The sequence below is a fragment of the Bos indicus x Bos taurus genome, chromosome 13 (genome assembly GCF_003369695.1).
Source record: "Bos indicus x Bos taurus breed Angus x Brahman F1 hybrid chromosome 13, Bos_hybrid_MaternalHap_v2.0, whole genome shotgun sequence".
Lineage (NCBI taxonomy): Eukaryota > Metazoa > Chordata > Mammalia > Artiodactyla > Bovidae > Bos > Bos indicus x Bos taurus.
In genome coordinates, this window is record NC_040088.1 from 13,039,070 (window position 1) to 13,064,676 (window position 25,607).

Here is a 25,607-nt window from a genome sequence, read left to right on the forward strand (position 1 = left end):
TTCTCCTCTTGCCCCCAATCCCTCCCAGCATCAGAGTCTTTTCCAATGAGTCAACTCTTCGCATGAGGTGGCCAAAGTACTGGAGTTTCAGCTTTAGCATCATTCCTTCCAAAGAAATCCCAAGGCTGATCTCCTTCAGAATGGACTGGTTGGACCTCCTTGCAGTCCAAGGGATACTCAAGAGTCTTCTCCAACACCACAATTCAAAAGCATCAATTCTTCAGCGCTCAGCCTTCTTCACAGTCCAACTCTCACATCCATACATGACCACAGGGAAAGCCATAGCCTTGATTAGACAAACCTTTGTTGGCAAAGTAATGTCTCTACTTTTGAATATGCTACCTAGGTTGGTCATAACTTTCCTTCCAAGGAGTAAGCATCTTTTAATTTCATGGCGAGGAAAAAAATGAATGCATATGTCCAGAAAAAAACACTAATGTTCATGTCAACAATATTCGTAGTAGACAAAATGGAAAATAACTGAAATGCCCACCAAGAATAGAATGGATCAAAAAAATGGCACATTCATGCAACAGGTAACACACAGGAAGGAGAGTGTGAGCTGCTGCCCCGTGCCGCAACACAGATGAGTGTAAAGAGGCAGATGCAAAAAGTGAACTCAGTGTAATTCCATTTACATCAAGTTGAAAAGGAGGCAACATGTATCTATGGGGATAGAGGTCTGAACAGCAGTTACTTTTGAAAAGTATCTGCTAAAGGAAATATGAGGGAGTCTTAGGAATGTTGCAGCTGTTTTATATCTTGATTTGAGCTTCTGTATACTGAAAAATGGGTTCACTTAAGTGTACATAAGTTATCTTAATTATTAAAGAAGAGGGAAAAAAGGACTTCCCTGGCAGTCCAGTAGCTTAGACTCTGAGCTCCCAGCACAGGGGGCCCAGGTTTGATCCCTGGTCCAGGAACTAGATCCCACGTGCCAAAACTAAGAGTTCACATGCCGCAACTAAAAAAGATCCCGCATGCCTCAACAAATACTGAAGATTCCACATCCGGCAATGAAGACCTGGCACCACCAAATAAATAAATAAATTTTTTTTTAAAAAAAGAAAAAAGAATCTGTACCATAGACCACTAACCTGAAGAGATGGGACCTCTCAGGGAAGGCTTGCTAGAGGAAGTTACTTATAAACTCAAACCTGGGACTTCCCTGGTGGTCCAGTGGTTAAGACTACCACTGCAGGGGGCACAGGTTTGATCCCTGATCAGGGAACTAAGATCTCATATGCTGCATGGCACAAGCAAAATAAATGAACAAATTAAAAAAACTCAGACCAAAAAGATGAGCAGAAGTTATCAGGTGGCTCAGAGGAACTCGCTGCAGGCAGAAGGATGCATCTATGTGAGTCCTGGAGCACTAGAAAAGTCGTGGCACAATCAAGATGCTAAAACACTTTTGAAAAAGGCCAGCAAGTCGGCTGCCAAGGGAAGTGCTGAGAGCCTTGATTGGAAAGGGCCAGATGTTGCAAAACTTGAGGGGAATATTAAGGATTTTGGTCTTTGAGTGAAGACCATGGGGCATCCACTGAATGGTTTTCAATAGGGAAATGGCACAGTGGTGTTTTTATTTTTGAACGAATCTCTGCCTACCATAAAAGGTAGCTGAAAAGGCAAAATGGAAGCCAGCTAGGAGACTGCTGCATTTGTTTAAGCAGAAAAAGGGGGTGTCTGAAATAGAATAACTGACAGTAATGGCCATATGGGATTTTTGTCCTATTTTTCTGTGCTGACTGACTATGGAGGTGAAAAGAAGGAGCCAGAGTCACGAGATACTTAGAAGGAAGAATGAACAGTACTACCAGATGTCTTTTGGAGAATAGCAAACAGCTAAAAAACAAAACAAAACACAGAGTTCGTCCTTTCTACAAGGGAATATGCAAAGCGCTGGCCCAGTAGGAAGGGTTGCTGTGTGGAAGCAGCAGAAATACTTGGGTAAAACCAGAGTCGACGAGCAGAGTCACAAGGAATGGCCTCCTCGTGTCTGTGCTGTCCAGTCAGGCTGCAGATCATCACCAGATGAAGTGCCAGGAGCTGCCAAGTGAGGCTGGATGAATCCCTTGCTGGGATTCTGTAGAGAGGAGCCAATTGAAGGTTAGACTGGCTGACATCCAAGGTCTTAAAATGCAAAAAGTCTTGTGAACAATGGGCAGTTTATTTGTCTCCTCTGAGGCTAAGTCTTTAAATCTGGTCAAAATGGACATGAGTGTGAGAAAACTCTGGGAGACACTGAAGGACAGGGAAGCCTGGCGTGCTGCAGTTCGTGGGGTCACAAAGATTCAGACATGACTTAGCAACTGAACAACAACAACAGCTGATGATATTTGCCACAATTTACAAACTGGGATATGGGGTCTCTGCCCAAAATATACCCATCACGCCAACCTTCCTTAATTCCTGTATTTCCATGAAGTTTCCAGAGTATATTTTATTACCTTTTTCCATCTTCATCAGCTCCCATGGGCCTCGTGGAGGTAGTCTCGTAAAGTGTACTGGATCAGGGGTCACGTCTGACATTTTTATTTCCAAGAACCCATCCCATGGCCAGGTGCTACTGAGTGGATGAGTAGACCTACCCGTGACTTTTAAGCTGCCTAGTATTCCACTGTCCAGGTGTATCAACATGGAGCCATCTACCCCAGGGGTCCTGAAATCAAATAGGCTGGCTGGGAGGAGTAGTACAGAAAATCACAAGCAGCTGCTACATTTATCATGTCTATGACTTTGGGGGCAGAGGTGTCAACTGAAAAGGACCCATCGTGTGTCTTTTGGACAACTCCTAGAAATCACACTGATGAACAAAAACTCAGGACCTTAAAAAAAAAAAAACTGAAGTAGGACTCAGCTCTCTTGGTTGGAAATGCAGATTTTTAATATTGAACACCTCGGAGGGCAACGCCAGTCTCAGCTCCTCTGACTGACAGCTCCTAATGACAGCAATAAACCAAGGTGCCCCCGTTGGCCAAGCAGATGTTCTGAGTTGACAAGGGGGCCAAACACTGCCCCAGTTGCTATAGCATCTGTGTTTTCTAATTGCTGAATCCTGTTTAAGGGCCTGAGCTATAACATATATGTGCTTTATCACCAAAGAAATGGAGGTACATACAACAAGAATAGGTAGCCTCATAAAATCAGAAAGAGGACACTATCAACATTTAAATGAAGGTAGGCGGGAGTTCTGACTGCTTCACTAAAATACTTCAAAGCCAGTTCAGAATGAACTGGAGTGGAGGGAGGTGGTGAGAAAAAAAAAAGAGAGAGAAAGAGATGTAGTAACAAAATTAATTACTCTTGTTACTATGGCAGCAACCCAGAAGAAGCAACATTAGACATACATTCAAGGTGAATCCTAAATAGGGCCATGTGCTTGCTTTCCTTCCCCAAGTAGCTGGAAGCAGTTATTTAACAGGATTAATTCCCACTGATAACCCACTGAACTCCAAAGACAGTCTTCTTTGATTGGTTCAGGGCTGTAACAGCACAAGTGCTGTTTAAATCCTAACATCTCTTAGGCACGTTTACGCTGACCATTCTTTTAAGATGGCCAATTAGGTGGTGTCTTGGTTGGGGTCCCCCAGAAGCTGGCCCTCCCATAAGGATTCCAGAGCAAGTAGTTTAGTTAAAGCCCAGTAAAAAATGGAACTGGAATTCCCTGGTGGTCCAGTGGTTGAGAGTCTGTCTGCCAGTGTGGGGGGGTTGATCCCCGGTCTAGGAAGATTCCACATAATGCCAGACAACTAAGCCCGTGCACCATACCTAAGGAGCCCACATGTCTAGAGACCCTGCTCTGCAACAAGAGAAGCAACCTCTGCAGTAAGTCCATACACTGCAACTAGAAAAAGCCCGCACACAGCAATGAAGACCCGGCACAGCCAAAAATACAATAAATACATTTTTTAAGTTAAAACAATTTAGGAAAAAAGAGAAAGAAATAGAACCATGGAAGAGGAATGACCCCAGAAGCAGGAGATGTGGAAGGGGGCTAAAGTCAGAGACATTGTATCTCCACAGAATGGGTGCAAATCAAGACCCTCATTGCTTCTCTCCCACCTTCACCATGATGTCCTCTCACTGGCCAGACTCAAGCCAAAGCCAGAAGATGAGGGAGCCCAGGTAGTGCAATCCACAGATTCCACAGCCTCACCTGGCACAGAGCAGAAGGGTAAGATGCAGACTGAACTGGGGGAGGGTACACGGTGAGCAGAACGGAATAATCAGTGCATCCAGACTGACTGATGGGCCGGGACAGTCGAGCCAAATTTTAGCTGCTGCTGCTGCTAAGTCACTTCAGTCATGTCTGACTCTGTGCAACCCCAGAGACGGCAGCCCACCAGACTCCCCGTCCCTGGGATTCTCCAGGCAAGAACACTGGAATGGGTTGCCATTTCCTTCTGCAATGCATGAAAGTGAAAAGTGAAAGTGAAGTCGCTCAGTCGTGTCTGACCCTCAGCGACTCCATGGACTGCAGCCTTCCAGGCTCCTCCACCCATGGGATTTTCCAGGCAAGAACACTGGAGTGGGTGCCATTGCCTTCTCCAATCAAATATTGCCTAGTTAATAGATCCCTCTCCCTTTTAAAATTATTCACTTCTGTATTTGACGGTGCTGGAACTCTGTTGCTGTACATGGGCTTTCTCTAGCTGTGGAGAGCAGGGGCTACTCTCCAACTAAAACTGCACGGGCTTCTCAATGCAGTGGTTTCTCTTGCTGTGGAGCACGGGCTCTAGACACATGGGCTTCAGTAGGTGTGGCTCCCAGGTTCCAGGGCACAGGCTGAGTAATTATTGGCGCTGCATGGGCTTAGCTGCTCCAAGGCATTTGGGATCTTCCCAGAGCAGGGTTCAAACCTGTGTCCCCTGCATTGGCAGGTGTATTCTTAACCACTGGACCACTGGAGAAGTCCCAGTAGGTCTCCCTTTTAAAGTCTGTAAAGGAAGATATGCTAAGAAGGAAACATTTCTGAAACCTGGCCAAGACTGAGAGTCCTAACAAGCTAGAGGACAGAATTCTTGAAGCTGACCTCTTAGCCGCCGCAACGAAGCAGAGAGAGCTTTAATTACAAGCCATTCATTCTTCCTGAGCTGCTGCCTGACTTCAAGTGGTGCTTTGGTCTCCAGCTGCCTCCCCGAGTCACAGAATATTTTCCACCCACAGAGAAACAAAGCATAGCTGGTGCTCCTGGTACCTGGAGGCCTCCTGTGACACATCCTCCTGGCCCCTTTTGGAAGGAGAAAAAGAAACATCCATGAGCCACTGGAGATTGTACACATCACCCTTTAAGGGTCCCCTGATGCATTGATTGCTTTCTCACTGCCCTGACCTTCTGATTTCACCCCAAGAGGCATCATTAAAATAGGACCCTTTCCACACATGCTTACAAAATTACCGCCAGTTGGCCCAGAAAAGTCTTGGTCTCTCTGGTCCACAACCCTGACAGCACACAGCCTCTCAGGGTGTAGAAAGGGGCTGGTGGAACAGATGGCTGAGAGGCACATGAAAAGATACTCAACATCACTGATTAACTGTTAGAGAAATGCACATCAAAACTACAATGAGGCATCACCTCGCACCAGTCAGAATGACCATCATCAAAAAATCTACAAATAAATGCTGGAGAGAGTGCGGAGAAAAGGGAAACCTCCTACATTGTTTACAAAGGTAAATTGATACAGCCACTGTGGAGAACAATATGGAGTTTCCTCAACTAAAAATAGAATTATCACATGATTCAGCAATCCCACTCCTGGGCATATATCCAGAGTAAACTACAGTTTGAAAGAAAACATGCACCCCAATGTTCATTACAGCACTATTTACAATAGCGAGGACACGAAAGCAGCCTAAATGTCCACTGGTGGAAGAACGGATAAAGAAGATGTGGTACATACATACAATGGGATATTACTCAGCCATAAAAATCATGAAATAATGCCATTCACAGCAACATAGATGAACCTAGAGATCGTCATGCTGAGGGTAGTAAATCAGAAAAGACAAATATCATACTGTACTGTTTACATGCAGAATCTAAAAAGTGGTGCAAATGAACCTACCAAATAGAAGTTGAGTCGTAGATGTAGAAGACAACCATGTGGTTAGAGTGGGGAGGGAGGCTGGAATTAACATATACACACTGCTGCTGCTGCTAAGTCGCTTCAGTCGCGTCCGACTCTGTGCGACCCCAGAGACGGCAGCCCACCAGACTGCCCCGTCCCTGGGATTCTCCAGGCAAGAACACTGGAGTGGGTTGCCATTTCCTTCTGCAATGCATGAAAGTGAAAAGTGAAAGTGAAGTCGCTCAGTCGTGTCCAACTCTTCGAGACCCCATGGACTGCAGCTTACCAGGTTCCTCCGTCCATGGGATTTTCCAGGCAAGAGTACTGGAGTGGGGTGCCATTGCCTTCTCCGATACACACTACTATATATAAAATAGATAATAGGACCTACTGAATAGCGCAGAGAACTGTTTTCAATATTCTGTAATGTGGGAAATTCCATATGGGAAAAGAATCTAAAAAAGAGTGGATGTATGTGTATGCATAACCAACTCACTTTGCGGCACAGGAGAAACTAGCACAACATTGTCAATCAGTGACACTCCAGTAAAAAAAAAAAAAGAAATTAAGTTAAAAAAGGAAAGGTGCTGGTGGAAGTGATATTGAGCTGCTGTGACTGTCACTGCTGTGGGCGTTTAAAAGCACCCTCCCCGGGTGCCTCCCATAATTAACCGTTCTGCTCTGCTGAGGGCCCTATCAAAAGGAACTGCAGGAGGTGATTACCAGGGTCATTGTTTCTCATTGGTTCTGAGTTACCAGGAAAACACAGAAAAATCACAGTAATCAAGGGAAGGGAACTTTGGACTGCAATGTGGCAGGAGTCACAGCAAAGCAGGCCCCAGGGTAAAGGCCCCCCAAACCCCCAGCATATGAAGTGGAATGGTATATAACCCAATACTCTACTACTGTCTCTTTAGATGGGTTTTCAATCCCAGGTTTAAAAGATGTGATTTATTAAAGTTTTAAACTCATAGATGAATTTCTCAGCCAACACTGATAAATTTCTCTCATCCATCATCATGCTATAACACGACGTAGCTCTTGCAAAGCACTTATGCCTCCAAGTTTGTCCAGAAATAGGTGGAAAGGAAGGGGAAATCCTCAGAATTTTGTTTATCTTGAAAAAGACTACAGGGTTTCCCCGGTGGTGCCGGTGGTAAAGAACCTGCCACCCAATGTAAGAAAAAGACTAGAAACACACATACACACACATTTACTATCCTCTAAGGCCAGGTTCCTCTTATGAGGGGTGAGTAGAGAGAAATTTTAACAAAATTATAGAAATATGCTATCTTTCTCTGCTTGTTTCCCTTGGAAGAGCTCATTTATCCTTCAAAACCCTATTTCAGTTCAGGTCAGTTGCTCAATCATATCCAATTCTTTGCGACCCCATGAACTGCAGCACACCAGGATTTCCTGCCCATCACCAACTCTCAGAGCTTGCTCAAACTCATGTCCATCCAGTTGCTGATGCCATCCAACCATCTCATCCTCTGTCATCCCCTTCTCCTCCTGCCTTCAGTCTTTCCCAGCATCAGGGTCTTTTCCAATGAATCTTCTGTTCGAATCATGTGGCCAAAGTATTGGATCTTCAGCTTCAGCATCAGTCCTTCCAATGAACATTCAGGACTGATTTCCTTTAGGATTGACTGGTTTGATGTCCTTGCTGTCCAAGGGACTCTCAAGAGTCTCCTCCAACACCACGGTTCAAAAGCATCAATTCTTCAGTGATCAGCCTTCTTTATGGTTCAACTCTCACATCTATACATGATTACTGGAAAAACCATAACTTTGACTATACAGGCCTTTGTTTGCAAAGTGACGTCTCTGGCTTTTAATATGCTATATAGGTTTGTCATAGCTTTTCTTCCAAGGAGCAAGAATCTTTTAATTTCATGGCTGCAGTCACCATCTGCAGTGATTTCTGAGCCCAAGAAAATAAAGTCTGTCACTGTTTCCATTGTTTTCCCATCTGTTGGCCATGAAGCGATGGGACTGGATGCCATGATCTTGGCTTTTTGAACGTTGAGTTTTAAGCCAGCTTTTTAACTCTCCTCTTCCACCTTCATCAAGAGGCTCTTCAGTTCCTCTTCACTTTCTGCTATAAGGGTGGTGTCACCTGCATATCTGAGGTTATTGACATGTCAACGAGTTGTATAGCTCAACTTCTCAGGAACAAGGCAAACAAGCCATTTTCAGAGCTCAAACGTAAGGTCAAGACCAGCTCAGCCATGAGAGGATGTGGAGCTAAGACTTACAAGGGAGACTGAAGCTGCCTCTGTCTTCTCCCATCCTTGTTGGTCTCAGGGAGACGTTGCTGAAGGACTGCACTGAAGCTGAGCCCCCTGCTGGAGTCAAGTGAACAGTAGCAGCTGCATGAAGTGTCAGAAACCAAGGGGGAACTGAAAGCTGACTCACGCCTTTATGGTCTACAGTACATACCCTTAACTGGCTTTAAAATGTGGCAGTCTCTCCCCAGCAGTAATCTCCCCTTACTCTGTTGTACTTAGATGGACTTCATTCTCTGTGCCTTTACATTATAGCTGTGAGAACTTGGGATCAAGTTTACGCATAAATTGGTGATAGTTAATTTTGAGTCAGGACCTAGATATGATGACTTTGACAGTCCAGATCAGAAAATTCGAAAGGCATTAAAGCATTGGGATGGAGCTTTAGACACTAAAAGAAAATGCCTCTGAATATGCTTATCATTTTCAATAGAGTGAAACATATCTACGTGCAGTCCATCAAAACCACTGGTAAAGACAGTATAGAAAATTTCAAGAGAGCTACAGTCAGTGGGAATTAAATGATACAGTGCCTATTTTTGCTGCTTTACTAATTAAAGATGTGGAAAAAAAAAGTTATTGACATCATCTTTATTCAGGACTCTTTATTGCCTTAATTTTGTAGGGGTAAAATTGTATTAATAGGGGTTTTCAAAAAAAAAAGTTATTGACATCATCTTTATTCAGGACTCTTTATTGCCTTAATTTTGTAGGGGTAAAATTGTATTAATAGGGGTTTTCATAAGTTTCATGGTCATCAGATTCTATTTTTCCCACATGTTTATCTCACTTCTTTTTTTTTTTAATATCTATTTGGCTGCACTGTGTCTTAGTTGCAGCACGAGGAATCGTCGATCTTCATTGCAGAATCTTTAGCTGTGGCACGTGGGATCTTTTCAGTTGCAGCAGGTGAGAACTTTAGTTATGGCTTGCGAACTCTTAGTTGCATCACGTGGGATCTAGCTCCCTGATCAGGAATCAAACCCAGGGCCCCTGCATTGGGAGCACAGAGGCTCAGCTACTGGACCACCAGGGAAGCTCCTCCCACATATTTCTCAGTCGTACAGTCTCCTATGATGAAGATGTTTGGAACCATGATTTTTTGCAGTTGGAGACAAACTAGTTAAACCTTTCTTCACGAATGGAACCCATCATCAAACCAATCATCCACACCATAAACCGGGGTCCTTCGAGGAATTGTCCTGTAATTCTGTCCCTCTCTCATCCCCACATTCAATCAGAACTAAAGGTTTACCTCCTTGACATCTGTTGACTCTGTCCCCATGCTTCTATTTGCACCACAAAGGTGTTAGTTTATCACCCCCTTAGATCTTTTCTCCAGATCCCAGCTGATCTCCTGCCCCCAGAGCAGATTTCTCAAAAGGCAAACCCAACCATGTCATTCTCACGCTTACACCCGTCAGGGCTCCCCTTTCCCTGCAAAAGCCTATTTTTGTGTCCCACATAACCGGCCCCTGCTTGTTCCTTCCACTGCATCTCCCACCGCTCGCTCCCACACACACTCTACATCTCCACTTGATGGAAGTTCTTATAGCTGCATTTCCTTTAAGTACCTGCTGCCCCCTCTTTCTAAGCCCCATTACCCTCCCCACATGTCCTAGGTGTGATCTCCTTAAAAATCTTACTCATTAGCATCTAGGAGAAGGCAATGGCACCCCACTCCAGTACTCTTGCCTGGAAAATCCCATGGACGGAGGAGCCTGGTGGGCTGCAGTCCATGGAGTCGCTAGGAGTCAGACACGACTGAGCGACTTCACTTTCACTTTTCACTTTCATGCATTGCAGAAGGAAATGGCAACCCACTCCAGTGTTCTTGCCTGGAGAATCCCAGGGACGGGGGAGCCGGGTGGGCTGCCGTCTCTGGGGTCGAAGAGAGTCGGACACGACTGAAGCGACTTAGCAGCAGCAGAAGAACCTCTTCTAGAACTCAGTCAGCTGTGTGGCTTTGGGACAGTCACTTAGCCTCTCTGATCCACTAGTCTCCCATTAGTAAATGAGTATAAGACCTATTTCATGTGATTGTCATGAATAACTGAAGCTTCATTAGGCACTCAACACCTCACTAAGTTCTCCCTGAATCTGAATTTCCATCAGACCCTGAGACAATCAGGATTCTGAAGAAAGGAAGGAGCTAGTTGGGCCTGCTTCCTTATTACATGGTTGAGAGGTAAAACTAGACAACTCCAAGGAGAAAACTCATTTTCCTTCATAATATCCATGATTTCAAGCCCTTTGGTCTCCCTTTATCAGAAACTGTTAGTTAAGCCCCCAATATCCATTTTTCTCCTTTTTCTGTAGTAATGGAAAGCCTGGACTCAGTTGGGCATTCTACTAATCAAAATAAACATTACATTTCCTAACCTCCCTTGTAGCTAGATGTGGTCCTATGGTTAGGATGGTTAAGTTCTGGCTAATAGGATGTGAGCTGAAGTGATGCATGCGACTCCCAGTTCCTGCCCGTAGAAGGAAGAGGCGGTCTCTGCTTTCCACACCCCCCACCCCCAACCCCTTTCCAGAGCAGATACACTGCTGATGGGCATGGTGGGTCACATCTGACAACACAGAGAAAGGAAATGGCCTAGGAATGGAAGAGCATCAAGTATCGAGCACGCTCGATCCTTGAGCACTAGTGAAGGGCAGAGTGGCTGCACCATCCTGGACTTTTACCTGAGACAGAAGCCAGCTTCTCATTTATTAAGCCACACTCATTTTGAGCTTCTCCAAGAGCAGCTACCTTCTATCTCAACTCACACAATTTCTAATACATTCCCATTTGGCTTTTGTGTCCATAGCCCCACCTGGGCGGGGAACAAAGAGGGAGGGCCCTTCCTGCCCCGTTCACCTCTCCCAAACCACTGCAGGTCAGTACCAGGTAAGGTCAGCCCTGGCTTTCCATCAGTAAAGCTAAAAATGCTTACAATGTCTGCAAAATGATATGCCAAAGACTTCTATTATTACTGTCTCACTATGTCAAAGTTGAAAGGCATATAAGATTTCTCCAGAGAGGCCATTCATAATGTACTGCAGAACTGTGTAGGTGTTTTATGAAATGTGTTTTATTCAAGCCAGGATATACAACACTAACATTATTGGAAAAAATTGAGGGTCTGGTTGTCTCCTAATATAGTCTTTTAACAAAAGAGTAGCATTGTATACATATTCAATTAACTTTAAAATTTTATTTTGCCTGCTATTCATCTTGGGTGTTCAATGAAGAAGAAATATTCCCTTATTATTCTTATATTAGTTTCTGACAGTTCAATTTCTCTGACTGCTATGCCATAAACAACCTCCACTGAAAAAACATAGAGGTAATTGCTTTGATCAAAATTTCATGCCAGATCTTTTAGATTCCATGTAGATCACAGCCTCTGAACAAAGATGCATGGTACCAGAGCCCATGCAGCCAGGCTCGAGAAAAGTTTCTCTGTACACATCATGGTGCACATTGGGAATTACCTGGGAGCTTTAGAATCTACTGTTTCCCAGACCCCACTCCAGACCTTCTAACGTAACTGATTGGGAATGCTGGGCAGCGGGATATTGGGGAAGAGCCTGGGGTGGGAGCCATGACTGAACAGGGTGCAGTGAGTAGAATGGATACAGGACTGGACAGAGAATCCCTCGCTTCCACTGTTGACTCTGCTGCATAGCTGTTTTGATTTCAGTTTGGGTTTTGGGGGGTGTTTTTTTTTTTTACAGTTTTATTAAAGATATCCACTTGCCATAAACTCACTCATTCAAAGTATAGGAAGTGGGAGGGAGGTTCAAGAGAGAGGGGACATATGTATATCTATGGCTGATTCATGTTGATACATGGCATAACCAAGACAATAATGCAAAGACATTATCCTCCAATTAAAAATATATAAAATATAATAATTTTTAAATATATATAATTCAATAGCTTTTAATATATTCATGGAATCCTGCAACCATCACCACAATCAATTTCAGAACATTGCAGTGTCCAGAAAAACCCTTCATTCCATTAGCTTTCACCCTCTTCACTCTCCCCATCGCTCCTCAAGCTCTAGATGTCTACTAATCTACTTTCTGTGTCAATGCACTTGCCTGTTCTGGGAACTTCCCATAAATGGAATCATATAATAAGTGGTCCTTGGTGGTTGGCTTCTTTCACTTCTCTCACATAATGTTTGCAACTTTCATCTAGGCTGTAGCATGAATCTGTAGCTTATTCCTTTTATGGCTGAATAACATTCCTTTATATGGATATACCACTGTTTACCTATTCTTCTGTTGATGGACATTTCAATTGTTTCCCTCTTTTTGGCTATCATGAATAATCCTACTGTGAGCGCTTGTACACAAGTGTTTGTGTGGACGTATGTTTTAATTTCCTGGGGTATACACCTAGGATTGGAATTGCTGGCAATGGATGTGAACTTGGGCAAATTCCAGGAGGTTGTGGGGGGACAGGGAGGCCTGGCATGCTGCAGTCTATGGGGCCAGGAAGAGTCAGACACGACTTGGCAACTGAACGACAACATAGTAACTCGACGTGTAACCATTTTAGGAAATTATACTGTTTTCCATTTCTGACACTCAGTACTCCCCATCTGTAAAATGGAGTTATAAAAGCAGTGGTGCAGAGTTCCCGTGAAGATTAAATGAAACCTACAAAGTATTTCTATTTTTAAGATTGTTTTATGTGAACCATTTCTTAAAGTCTTTATTTAAGTTGATACAATATTGCTCCTGTTTCTATGTTTTGGCTTTTTGTGCATGAAGCTTGTGAGATCTTAGCTTCCTGATCAAACCTCCAACCCAGCAGTAGAAGGCCAAGTCTTCATCTCCAGACTGCCAGGGGAGTCTCAAACTGTGAACAGTATTTAGAAATATGCCCAAGCATTGTGGGCATGGACCAGATCACTCATGAAATTCCAGTAGCTATAATCAGGTGGGAAGTTTGAAAAAAAAAAAAAAAAAGCCAAGACCAGAGGAAGGAAATGCTATTTGAGTCATTTATTTCTATCCAGTGGAGGAGAATTTTTCAAGGTCTACCATTCAAACAATTACTATCTTCTCATTTAAGAACGATCTTTGGCTACTTAATTTTTTAATATTTATTTGTTTATTTAGCTGCATTGGATCTTAGTTGAAGCATGCAGGAGTTTCCTGTGGACTTCTCTAGTTGTAGCTGAGGGTTTCTATCTATTTGTGGCACATGGGCTCAGTAGTCATAGCCATATAAGCTTAGTTGCCCCCCAACTTGTGGGATTTTAGTTCCTCAACCAAGGATCAACCCCACATGCTCTACATTGGAAGGACGATTCTTAACCACTGGGCCACCAGGGAAGTCCCTAGTTACTTAATTTTTGAGCCTTGGGTTTTTTTTTCAAGTCTGCAAAAGGAGTGTGATGAGGTGTACTTTACATAGTGGGAGGTAAAGCTTAAATGAGATCACATAAACTAAGCATCTGGTACTTGACACAAAACAGGTAACCATCAAAGGTCTATCCTTTTAAGAAAAGGCTTAAGCCTTAGAAAAGAGAAGGTTCAAACATGACAACTTGATCAAATCATGAATGACAAAGCAAATTGAGGACAGTTTCTCCAGACTCTAAAGTCATATGAAAGGGAAAACTGTCCTAGGTTATTGGGATCCATGCCTTCAATTATCCATTCAAAGACTAACTCTGGGATTAGTGGCACAAGGATGGGTCCCAAAGGGGGAATCCTTTAGAGAGAAAAGAAAGCTCAGACGGTAATCTAGGTCTACTGACCCTATGCCTTACTTCCTAAGACTGGTCACAGCTCCTTGCAGCAAGGAGGTGTGTAGTGTAGGTATAGACATCAGTCTTATTTATTTTTGGCTGTACTATGTGGCACGCAGGACCTTAGTTCCCCCATCAGGGATGGAACCTGTGCCCCTTGCATTGGAAGCATGGAGTCTTAACCACCGGACTGCCAGGTAAGTCCAAGTAAATGCTTAGAATTACAGGTAGATCTCCTTAGTGAGGCCCAGGGGACAGATGTATCTGGCTTAGAGACTGTCCAGTAACCTTTTGCACCAGAATGTCTCAAGCTTTAGAGGGCATACAGATCACCCAGGAAGCTTGTTACAATGCACATTCTGACTCAGTAGGTCTGGGCAGAATTCAAGATTCTGCTTTTTAAACAAGCTTTCTGGGGATGCCCATGTCGCTGCTTCAAAACCACATTTTTGAGGAATAAGATATTAAACCCTCCTTGCTTTTTTCATTCTGCTCAAACAAGACTTAGCTGTGGAAGTGCTAGGAAGGGAAAAGTGAAAGTGAAGTCACAGATTGCAACAAATTGTATTTTTATTATTATTATTTTTTTTTACTTTACAATATTGTATTGGTTTTGCCATACATCAACATGCATCCGCCACGGGTGTATACATGTTGCCCATCCTGAACCCCCCTCCCACCTCCTTCCCCATACCATCCCTCTGGGTCATCCCAGTGCACCAGCCCCAAGATTCCTGTATCCTGCATCGAACCTGGACTGGCGATTCATTTCTTATATGATATTATACATGTTTTAATGCCATTCTCCCAAATCATACCCCCCTTCCCTCTCCCACAGAGTCCTAAAGACTGTTCTATACATCTGTGTCTCTTTTGCTGTCTTGCATACAGGGTTGTCATTACCATCTTTCTAAATTCCATGTATATGCGTTAGTATACTGTATTGGTGTTTTTCTTTATGGCTTACTTCACTCTGTATAATAGGCTCCAGTTTCATCCACCTCATTAGAACTGATTCAAATGTATTCTTTTTAATGGCTGAGTAATACTCCATTGTGTATATGTACCACGGCTTTCTTATCCATTCATCTGCTGATGGACATCTAGGTTGCTTCCATGTCCTGGCTATTATAAACAGTGCTGCGATGAACATTGGGGTACATGTGTCTCTTTCAATTCTGGTTTCCTCAATCAAAAAATGGGCCAAAGAACTAAATAGACATTTCTCTAAAGAAGACATACAGATGGCTAACAAACGCATGAAAAGATGCTCAACATCACTCATTATCAGAGAAATGCAAATCAAAACCACAATGAGGTACCATTTCACGCCAGTCAGAATGGCTGCGATCCAAAAGTCTATAAGCAATAAATGCTGGAGACGATGTGGAGAAAAGGGAACCCTCTTACACTCTTGGTGGGAATGCAAACTAGTACAGCCACTATGGAGAACAGTATGGAGATTCCTTAAAAACTGGAAATAGAACTGCCATACAACCCAGCAATCCCACTGCTGGGCGTACACACCATGGAACAAACCTTAAAGAGAAGCAGGAAGCTGGCCAGAGTTCTGGTATCTGCTCTGGGCCCAATAATACTGGAAGGCATACCCCTCCCCTTCATATCCCAAACCATGCCATGGAATCTTAAATATTTGATTGAAAAATTTTTAATACACTGAGTTCAGTTCAGTCACTCAGTCGTGTCCAACTCTTTGCGACCCCATGAATCGCAGCACGCCAGGCCTCCCTGTCCATCACCAACTCCCGGAGTTCACTCAAACTCATGTCCATAGAGTTGGTAATGCCATCCAGCCATCTCATCTTCTGTCGTCCCCTTCTCCTCCTGCCCCCAATCCCTCCCAGCATCAGAGTCTTTTCCAATGAGTCAACTCTTCACATAAGGTGGCCAAAGTATTGGAGTTTCAGCTTCAGCATCAGTCCCTCCAATGAACACCCAGGACTGACCTCCTTTAGGATGGACTGGTTGGATCTCCTTGCAGTCCAAGGGACTCTCAAGAGTCTTCTCCAACACTGCAGTTCAAAAGCATCAATTCTTCAGCACTCAGCTTTCTTCACAGTCTAACTTTCACATCCATACATGACCACTGGAAAAACCATAGCCTTGACTAGACGGACCTTTGTTGGCAAAGAATATCTCTGCTTTTCAATATGCTTTCTAGGTTGGTCATAACTTTCCTTCCAAGGAGTAAGCGTCTTTTAATTTCATGGCTGCAATCACCATCTGCAGTGATTTTGGAGCCCAAAAAAATAAAGTCTAACACTGTTTCCACTGTTTCCCCATCTATCTGCCATGAAGTGATGGGACCAGATACCATGATACTTGTTTTCTGAATGTTGAGTTTTAAGCCAACTTTTTCACTCTCCTCTTTCACTTTCATGAAGAGGCTCTTTAGTTCCTCTTCACTTTCTGCCATAAGGGTCGTGTCACCTGCATATCTGAGGTTATTGATATTTCTCCCAGCAATCTTGATTCCAGCTTGTGCTTCTTCCAGCCCAGCGTTTCTCATCATGTACTCTGCATATAAGTTAAATAAGCAGGGTGACAATATACAGCCTTGACATACTCCTTTTCCTATTTGGAACCAGTCTGTTGTTCCATGTCCAGTTCTAACTGTTGCTTCCTGACCTGCATATAGGTTTCTCAAGAGGCAGGTCAGGTGGTCTGGTATTCCCATCTCTTTCAGAATTTTAATATACTAGGATGTATCAATGTCAATATCTTTGTTTTGATACATACTAGAGTTTTGCAAGGTGTTACTATATCCCTGTGTATTACTTTTTACATGTGAATGTGAATCTATGTCTCAAAATAAAAAGTTTAATTTTAAAAGTCTTCCAAGAAAGTAAATGACTCTAATGAGATGGTAACCAATATTTTGGTAGCTCATAGTTTCCAATTCTGTGCTTTCAACAAAATTGAAAAAGAACTCAGTTGAGTTGTTGGTTAACAGATCATTACAAGTAGTTTTTGATGATTAAGAAAAAAACAAAAAAATAAACAAACAAACAAAAAAACAAGAAAAAAGTGTATCAGAGTTGTACTTAAGTAAACTCAATTTCAGGTGTAATAGCAGAAAGAAAGGAATAGATTTGGTTTTCAATATTTACTTTTAAAAACATCAATCTTATTTTACAATCAGAAACACAAAACTCTAATGTATAACCATAGCAAATGCATTTGTTCTTAAACTTTATAACATGGTCACTTAAAGAAAAAGCTGACAAGGGGGAAAGTCAGAAGAAAAAAAAGACTACAGGGAATGTAGAAGGAGGTAACGTAAGAGAGACCCATAGCAATGGGATAGAAAAAATGAACAAGAGCGACTTCAAGTTCTCTGCAGTGAGGCCTCACTGCCCTTTGAATCTGATTTATAGAAATAAAATGATAGCTTCAGAGACTGTTAACACTGGAAGATCTCTTAGTGGTAAATGTTTAACCATCTGCTTGGGAGGAGATGGATGGAAAGCCTTCATTCATAGCATTGGCCAATTTCCGTGGTGTAAATACCACCATCACCATCACCCCCAGGGCCAAATTCATACCATAACATCACTGATTACAGACTGAGAAGACACACTCCACTCTCATGAGTCAGTATGAACCAGCCCCAGGACACTGATGCCCTCAGGCATCATTTTCTCCAACCTCATCACTTCATAGATGATGCAACTAAAGCCAACAAGGAAATGTGCCTTGTCTGCATTGCAGAGTCTACAAGTGGTACAGCTGAAATTATAACCCTGGAAGTTAAAAGTTCTAGTCTCCAGGCTAATGCTTTTCCAACACATTCTCCTCCTGCATTTTTATTCATAACCTTGATTTGAAAAAGACATATATTCACACTTTCAGTCTCCCTTGCAGCAAGGGGGTGGCCATGTAGATGCTGAAGCAATAAATCAGAAACAAATCTGTATTTTTCTAATAAAAAGAACATAACTAGCTTGTGTACAGCTTTAGCCCTTCCCCATCTTCTGGGCCGGAGAAGGCAATGGCACCCCACTCCAGTACTCTTTCCTGGAGAGTCCCATGGATGGAGGAGCCTGGTGGGCTGCAGTCCATGGGGTCGCTAGGAGTCGGACACGACTGAGCGACTTTGCTTTCACTTTTCACTTTCATGCATTGGAGAAGGAAATGGCAACCCACTCCAGTGTTCTTGCCTGGAGAATCTCAGGGACGGGGGAGCCTGGTGGCTGCCGTCTATAGGGTCACACAGAGTCGGACACAACTGAAGTGACTTAGCATAGCATAGCATCTTCTGGGCATCCTGCCACCCAGAGGATAAAAATCTTGTCACAAAGATGGTAGACCAAGAAGTTAGATGGTATTTAGATTCCTGGCAACCTCTGTACCAGCTCTGGACTTCTTGTTATGTGAAAGAAATGAACCCTAGCTTGGTTAAAGCTCTGTAGTCAGGTTTCTGTTACTTGCAACCAACTGCAATCCCAGCTGCTCTACAACCTCCCTGTGGTCAGATGGACAACAGATTAGAAACATCTTCTGAGTTTTACGGCTAAAATAAAGATTTGCTTCTGTGTGGAATTCTGTAGTTTTGTATATGTATAAGAAAGTGATTTACATCTTAACAATTTAGAATCTTAGACGCATCAGTTCCTTTGATAGTCAGCAGCTGTGTGATTGCCTTATATTCATCCGTTCCTAGAGAGACTGGACCTACTATATTTACTTGGTATCCGTGAATTCCGTATCTTTTGAAAAAAACAATAAAATAATCAGATTCCAGTTTGAAGGATCGATTTAACTATGCCACATCTCAAAAATACAGAAACTAATTCTACTACAGGTTCGAAATTTCTGCAATCCAAACTGATTCCACTACAATACAACCAGAAATTAGGGCATGTTTTGAGTAAGACTGACCGGATATTTCAGTCAGGGTTTTAGACAAGGTGAATCTTCCAGGTTACTTCCTCAAAGCCCCTGAGATCTGGGATCTGAAGTTTGAAACATTCATCATTACCAACTATTATCCCATGGTCTGAATGAGAAATGATACCAAGTTCAGTTTCCGAAGGTCCCACAATCTTTTTTTTATTTTATTTTATTTTAAAGAAATAAACTTTCTTAACAGGGAAGCCTAAAATAATAAGGATATTCTATAACAAAGTTTTTTAAAAAAGAAACACATATTTAAAGCAAGGATTTTAAGTTGGGCATCTAGTTCTGCTCCTACTTTTTGGGATATAAAACTGTATGTTTAAAATCTCACAATCTTTCTGAAGTGCAACAAATATCCCAAGTTTTGTCTACCCACTGCCCTCAGCAAATCCATTTCTAGGAATTTATCATGGATGAGTGCAAGAACCTAGCAGCAACAGTTCATAAGACAGAAAAATTAGAAACCCAAATACCCAACAATAGGGGATTAAGTAAATTATATATAGTATGCCCATATAATGGGAAGCATTAAAAACGGTCTTGTAGAAGATTACTAAACATGGAAAATGTTCATAGTAAGTAAAACAGCAAAAACATATGAAGCGCTCAGATAAATGTTTATGGACAGACACGCACAAAAATGGTTTAGATCATTGTTTTCTTTGTGTTTATGTTTTAAATAAATATATATATGACTTTTAGAAGACGGGTTTTGTTTTTTTTTTAAACTGCTGCTGTTGTTGCCACCTCTTGTTACCAAGTAAATTATCCTTAATGGCCTTTCTTATCTCATCAGAAAGACTGGCAGGAAGACAGCTCATCAAATGTGAGGATGGAAAGTGGCTAAAAGGAGTAGCAAATGCATGGGATGGCAGAGAATGATGACCAGAACAGACCAAACCAAATGTAACAGGTCGAAGGACACACTCCTGCCTGGGAGACTGTCAAAGCCTATCCACACAGCTCCAGGATGGGCAGGCTCAGCTTCAAAGCTTCGTGAATGAGTGATAATCTCCCTCCAAAACCGGGCTACATTTAGAAAACTTACATTAACTGCATTTTAAGAAGGACATGGGGACTGCCCTGGTAGTCCAGTGGTTGAAGCTCTGCACTTCACTTCCACTCCAGGGAGGCATGTATTTGAGCCCTGGTCAAAGAACTAAGATCCCACATGCCACACAATGCACCCAAAAAAACAAAAAAAAAAAAGGAAAGATGTGAACAAACTGGAACATGTCCAAAGAAAAAAATGGCAGGACCCAGAGACAGCTGGAAGACTCATACTGAGAGACAACAGAAGGAATGATGGCTGTTTAACCCAGAGAGCAGATGACAAATGAGGGATGAAATAGGGGACTTGGGAGTCACCCTCAAACATCTGAAGGACTGTCATTCAAAAGACACTTGATCTAGAATGCAGAGCTATATCTCATGGGTGAAAGTTTCAGGAAGATCAATTTTAGTGGAAAATAAGGTGGAATTGTTTTAAATTAAAACTACTCAACAATGGGATGGGCTGCCTTATAATGTGGTGAGTTTTCCATCACTGACAACATTCAAGCCAAGCATGGGCAACTATTAAAGTATTTTGTAATGGAATTTCTTCATTCTGTGAAAATGCAGACTAGACTAGAAAAATCTCTATGTTTCTTCCCAGCTCAAAAAATGTTAAAATTCTTAAGTAGGCAGTCTCCTGGGGAATGGCAGCAAGTCTTCTACTCACCAGTTCATGCTTCAAATTCCCTAATTAGAGATACATTCCTTTGGCTTTATCTTCTTTTAACATTAAAATGTCATATGAGATTAAAAACTATAAATTGTTATCCCATTATGATCACCTCCATGTGAAAGAGTCTATGTGGTCCTTTCATAACATGGTCCTGAACTATGAAAGCATTCATATTTGGGAACCACTGGGAAGAAAAGAAAAAAAGATGCTCCAAGAACCAAGTTCACAGTCTTGTATATCAACAAACTGACTTGAGTCTTGAAACTCTGTTTTAATTTTCACCCCATGGTCCAGTGCATGTTCCGCTTACTCTCACTGTTTCTTAATCCAAGGGTGGTTAATGAGCGCCAGGCCAGGCCCTCTCCAACGACAGGCAAGTTGGAAAGCGCCTACTCCACAATCGCCAACCAGCTGTGCCGCTGAAGTTAACTTGCTCAGCTGGCCCTCCAAATAAAGCCACTTAAAGAGTGCAATGTACCATAGAAAGCAATTTGTTTCCTTAAGATTTAGTACCCCACATGAAGATTGATTTTGATTTGAAAGACAGAAGCTTCTGCAAGGTGAATAATTTTAACATATTCCTTTTCTCAAGGAGCCAAATGCATTAAAATTAGGTGCAAAGTGCTTCTAATTTGTCAATCACTCCTTGGATAATTCTGTTCCTACATTACCAGGGAAATTGCCCAAGAGACCTGGCTTTTGGCTCCTTTCATCTCCACTATGCTTTCAGCTTGATCATGGCTGCAGTATGCAAATGTGACTCTACAGCTGAGGGACTGAGAAGTGGGGAGTGCAGGATAAAGAGAGCCCTGAACCTACATTAAATTTGTCAGGAAGTCAGAGGTGCGACGGGCCACCCAAGTTCTTTGACACATCAGGTTGTAGGACAGGGAGCTCAATGAAACAGCTGACTGGAAGGCACCCCGCCTCCTTCCAGGATCTGGCACACGCTTACTTGTTCATTTTGTCCATTTGTGAGCACCCACCACTGAGGGCTTGCTCTACTGTGCTCACCCCTTGGCACACGTGACCATGGACAGACTGGGGCTGTCTTGAGGGGCTCAAACATCAGAGAAACAAGAAAACCACAACTGCCCCAGGGACAATTGTTTTATGCTGTGTTGGAGGTAAGCACAGGATACTCTAAGATAACTAAGGAGGGTACATCTTCCAGCTTGAGGGGGTCACAAAAGGCCTCTAGGGGAAGGGAATAATGTTCCTAAAGAATGAGAAGTGAGCCAGATTGTCCAGCTGGCATAGAATCCTTCCAGAAGGAAGAACAGGTATAAAGAGCATGTAGACTACTATATATATAATTGATAACCAGGAGAGTGAAAAAGTTGGCTTAAAGCTCAACATTTAGAAAACGAAGATCATGGCATCTGGTCCCACCACTTCATGGGAAATAGATGGGGAAACAGTGGAAACAGTGTCAGACTTTATTTTTCTGGGCTCCAAAATCACTACAGATGGTGACTGCAGCCATGAAATTAAAAGACGCTTACTCCTTGGAAGGAAAGTTATGACCAACCTAGATAGCATATTGAAAAGCAGAGACATTACTTTGCCAACAAAGGTTCGTCTAGTCAAGGCTATGGTTTTTCCTGTGGTCATGGATGGATGTGAGAGTTGGACTGTGAAGAAGGCTGAGCACCAAATAATTGATGCTTTTGAACTGTGGTGTTGGAGAAGACTCTTGAGAGTCCCTTGGACTGCAAGGAGATCCAACCAGTCCATTCTAAAGGAGATCAGCCCTGGGATTTCTTTGGAAGGAATGATGCTAAAGCTGAAACTCCAGTACTTAGGCCACCTCATGCAAAGAGTTGATTCATTGGAAAAGACCCTGATGCTGGGAGGGATTGGGGGCAGGAGGAGAAGGGGACGACAGAGGATGAGATGGCTGGATGGCATCACTGACTCGATGGACGTGAGTCTGAGTGAACTCCGGGAGTTGGTGATGGACAGGGAGGCCTGGCGTGCTGCGATTCATGGGGTTGCAAAGAGTCGGACACGACTGAGCGAATGATCTGATCTGATCTGATCTGAAGGACCTACTTTATAGCACAGGGAACCGTACTCAATATTTTGGAATAATCTATAAAAGAGAATCTGAAGAAGGATAGATAGATTTTGTTCATTGTTCAGTCACTAAGTCGTATCTGACTCTTCAACCCCATGGACTGCAGCGGACCAGGCTTCCCTGTCCTTCACTATCTCCTGCAGTTTGCTCAAACTCATGTCCATTGAGTCAGTGATATTATCCAACCATCTGTTTCCCCCTTCTCCTCCGACCCTCAATCTTTCCCAGCATCAGGGTAGAAGTATCTGTATCACTGAATAGCTATATTGTACACCTGAAACTAACATGATATTGTAAATCAACTATGCATGCCATGCCATGTTAAGTCGCTTCAGTTGTGTGTCTGACTCTTGGTTACCCTACAGTCACCCCTGGTGACTGTAGCCCACCGGGCTCCTCTGTCCATGGGATTCTCCAGGCAAGAATACTGGAGTGGGTTGCTGTGCCCTCCTCCAGGGGATCTTCCTGACCCAGGGATTGAACCCACTTCTCTAAAGTCTCCTGCATTAGCAGATGGGTTCTTTACCACTGGCACCACCTGGGGAGCCCAAATCAACTACACTTCAATTTAAAAACAGTATGTGGAGTTACACCCGGCATTCTGGGGGCAATTCTGGCATTCTAGACATTGTGCTAAGCACGTTACTGGTAGTATGTATTGGGTTCTATTACAAAGTAGGGGCTACCACTACTCATATAGATGAGGAAACTGAGGCATTGAAAGGCTACATAATATGCACAAGGTAACCCAGCTTCTAAGTGAAAAAGTCAGGCTTCAAATCCAGTAAGTCCAATACACAGTCTGTGTAAATGTAGTCTTTTCCAAAAGACATGGATTGTAGGGGGAAACACATAGCTGGAGAGGAGGGAAGTAGTTCCAGGCAGAAGTCAGAGAACAGGCAGATGTATAGATCAGATGGTTCTTGGAGTCAGTGAAATCACATATGAATGTCTCCCAGCACAGTACCCAACACACAGTAAGTACTCAGTACATTTCAGTGGTGCTGTGTGGGGGAAGTGCTTGTGGGTGACTGCAGAGAGACAGAACCAGACACTTCTGCAACTCAGGAGGGTCTGGACATCACCCAGAAGGCAGCAAGGATTCATTCTTGCACCATCATGCAAGGTCTGGACATCACCCAGAAGGCAGCAAGGATTCATTCTTGCACCATCATGCAAGGTCTGGACATCACCCAGAAGGCAGCAAGGATTCATTCTGGAGGAGGAAGAGACATGCTTAAGGTTTGGGCACAGAAAGATGACCACGTGAAAAGTAGATCTGCAAGAGAGAAAGCCAAGCCAGAAGGACCTTGTGCCCCAGGGGAGACACACTAGAACTGGCAGCCATAGAGCAGAGAGGGAGGGGGATGGTTTTCAAAGAATATTGAGGAGGGAACATAGACCTAGCAAGAGATGGCAAACGGCAAGGAGGTGACAAATGCCTGCCTGGGAGAGTAGGTGAATGGTAGAGCCACTCCCAGGAAAGCAAGTGCGAAGAAAGGAATACGGATTCTTTTGGGATGTAAGACTGAAGTGGTTGTGAGATGTGCACGTGGGTGCCCAACGGATCTTTGGAAACAGAATCAAACCCAACCAATTGCAAGGAACACAATGAAAATGCCCATCGTTAAGTGGCTCTGATGCCATTCAAAGAGACCCAGACTCCTGCCCACAGAGCATGAAAGGAAGCCTCCAACACACCCTTGTCGCCTTCATTGCTTTAGTCTGGATGGCTCTCCCTGACCCACTCTGCATGCAGCACTGAATTCCGCTTTTAATTTTGACAAATTCTGGTCACTTGATCTGGGACCCCACGTCTCAGCCACAGGCTTTGCTTCCTCTCTTTCTAACCTTCAGATTCTCTCTCTGGCCTCCTCACCTCAGTACCCACCTGAGAAAGCCCCACAACCTTCCCACCCAGGACCAACCTCCAATGATCAGTGCATCCAGGAGTCTTAACCTGATATTTCCACAGAAGCATGAAGAGGAATGGAATAACATGAAGTATAGTGGGGCATGAGGCCACCAGAGTTTTACCTGGAGGTAGTAAGCCCCCAGATAGCACACCCATGCCCATAGTGTGTCTAGCGTACATCTTCCATGAAGCCAATCTCTTCAGTCTCTTGGGATAATCTTGGCCCAAGCTTGAGCATTATTCTTGATGGACCTAGATTTCAGAATTGTAATGGTTTCTGGAGGGAAGAGGGGCAGAGGGAGAAACTGAACTGATTTTTGCTGATGGCCCCATCTGCTGCCTGTGCTGGGAATCAGGTAAGCTACAGCTGCCAGAGTGACCCTCCCCATCCTCCTCGCTATTCCAATTCCCACCTTCCATCCTGCCCACATCCCAGGACCCACAGTGTCTCACACCGGACCTGGCATGTGGCACTAAGGCCACTGTACTGGCTATAACTGTACTGAGGATTCACTGTGCCAAGCACCATCTAGGTGCTCTATTTAGCACCACAGTGTCATGGCCAAGCCAGTGCTGGCAACTGATTGCTTCCTATGAGTGGGACTTAGACAAAATTCCTTCCCCTCTAAGAGTTGCCCATGCCTCTTGCATACCTGCTTTGTTAGCACAGAAGGGGAAAATTTTGTTCAGTTGGAGAGAAGAGATGGGGAAAGGTGGGTTAGATACAAGTCAGAGGCCCTGTGGAGAGAAGGATCATGCAGAAGATAAATGAGATGCTCCCACTGAGGAGGTAAAGTATTAGTAAAATAATGCTCAAATTCTCCAAGCCAGGCTTCAGCAATACA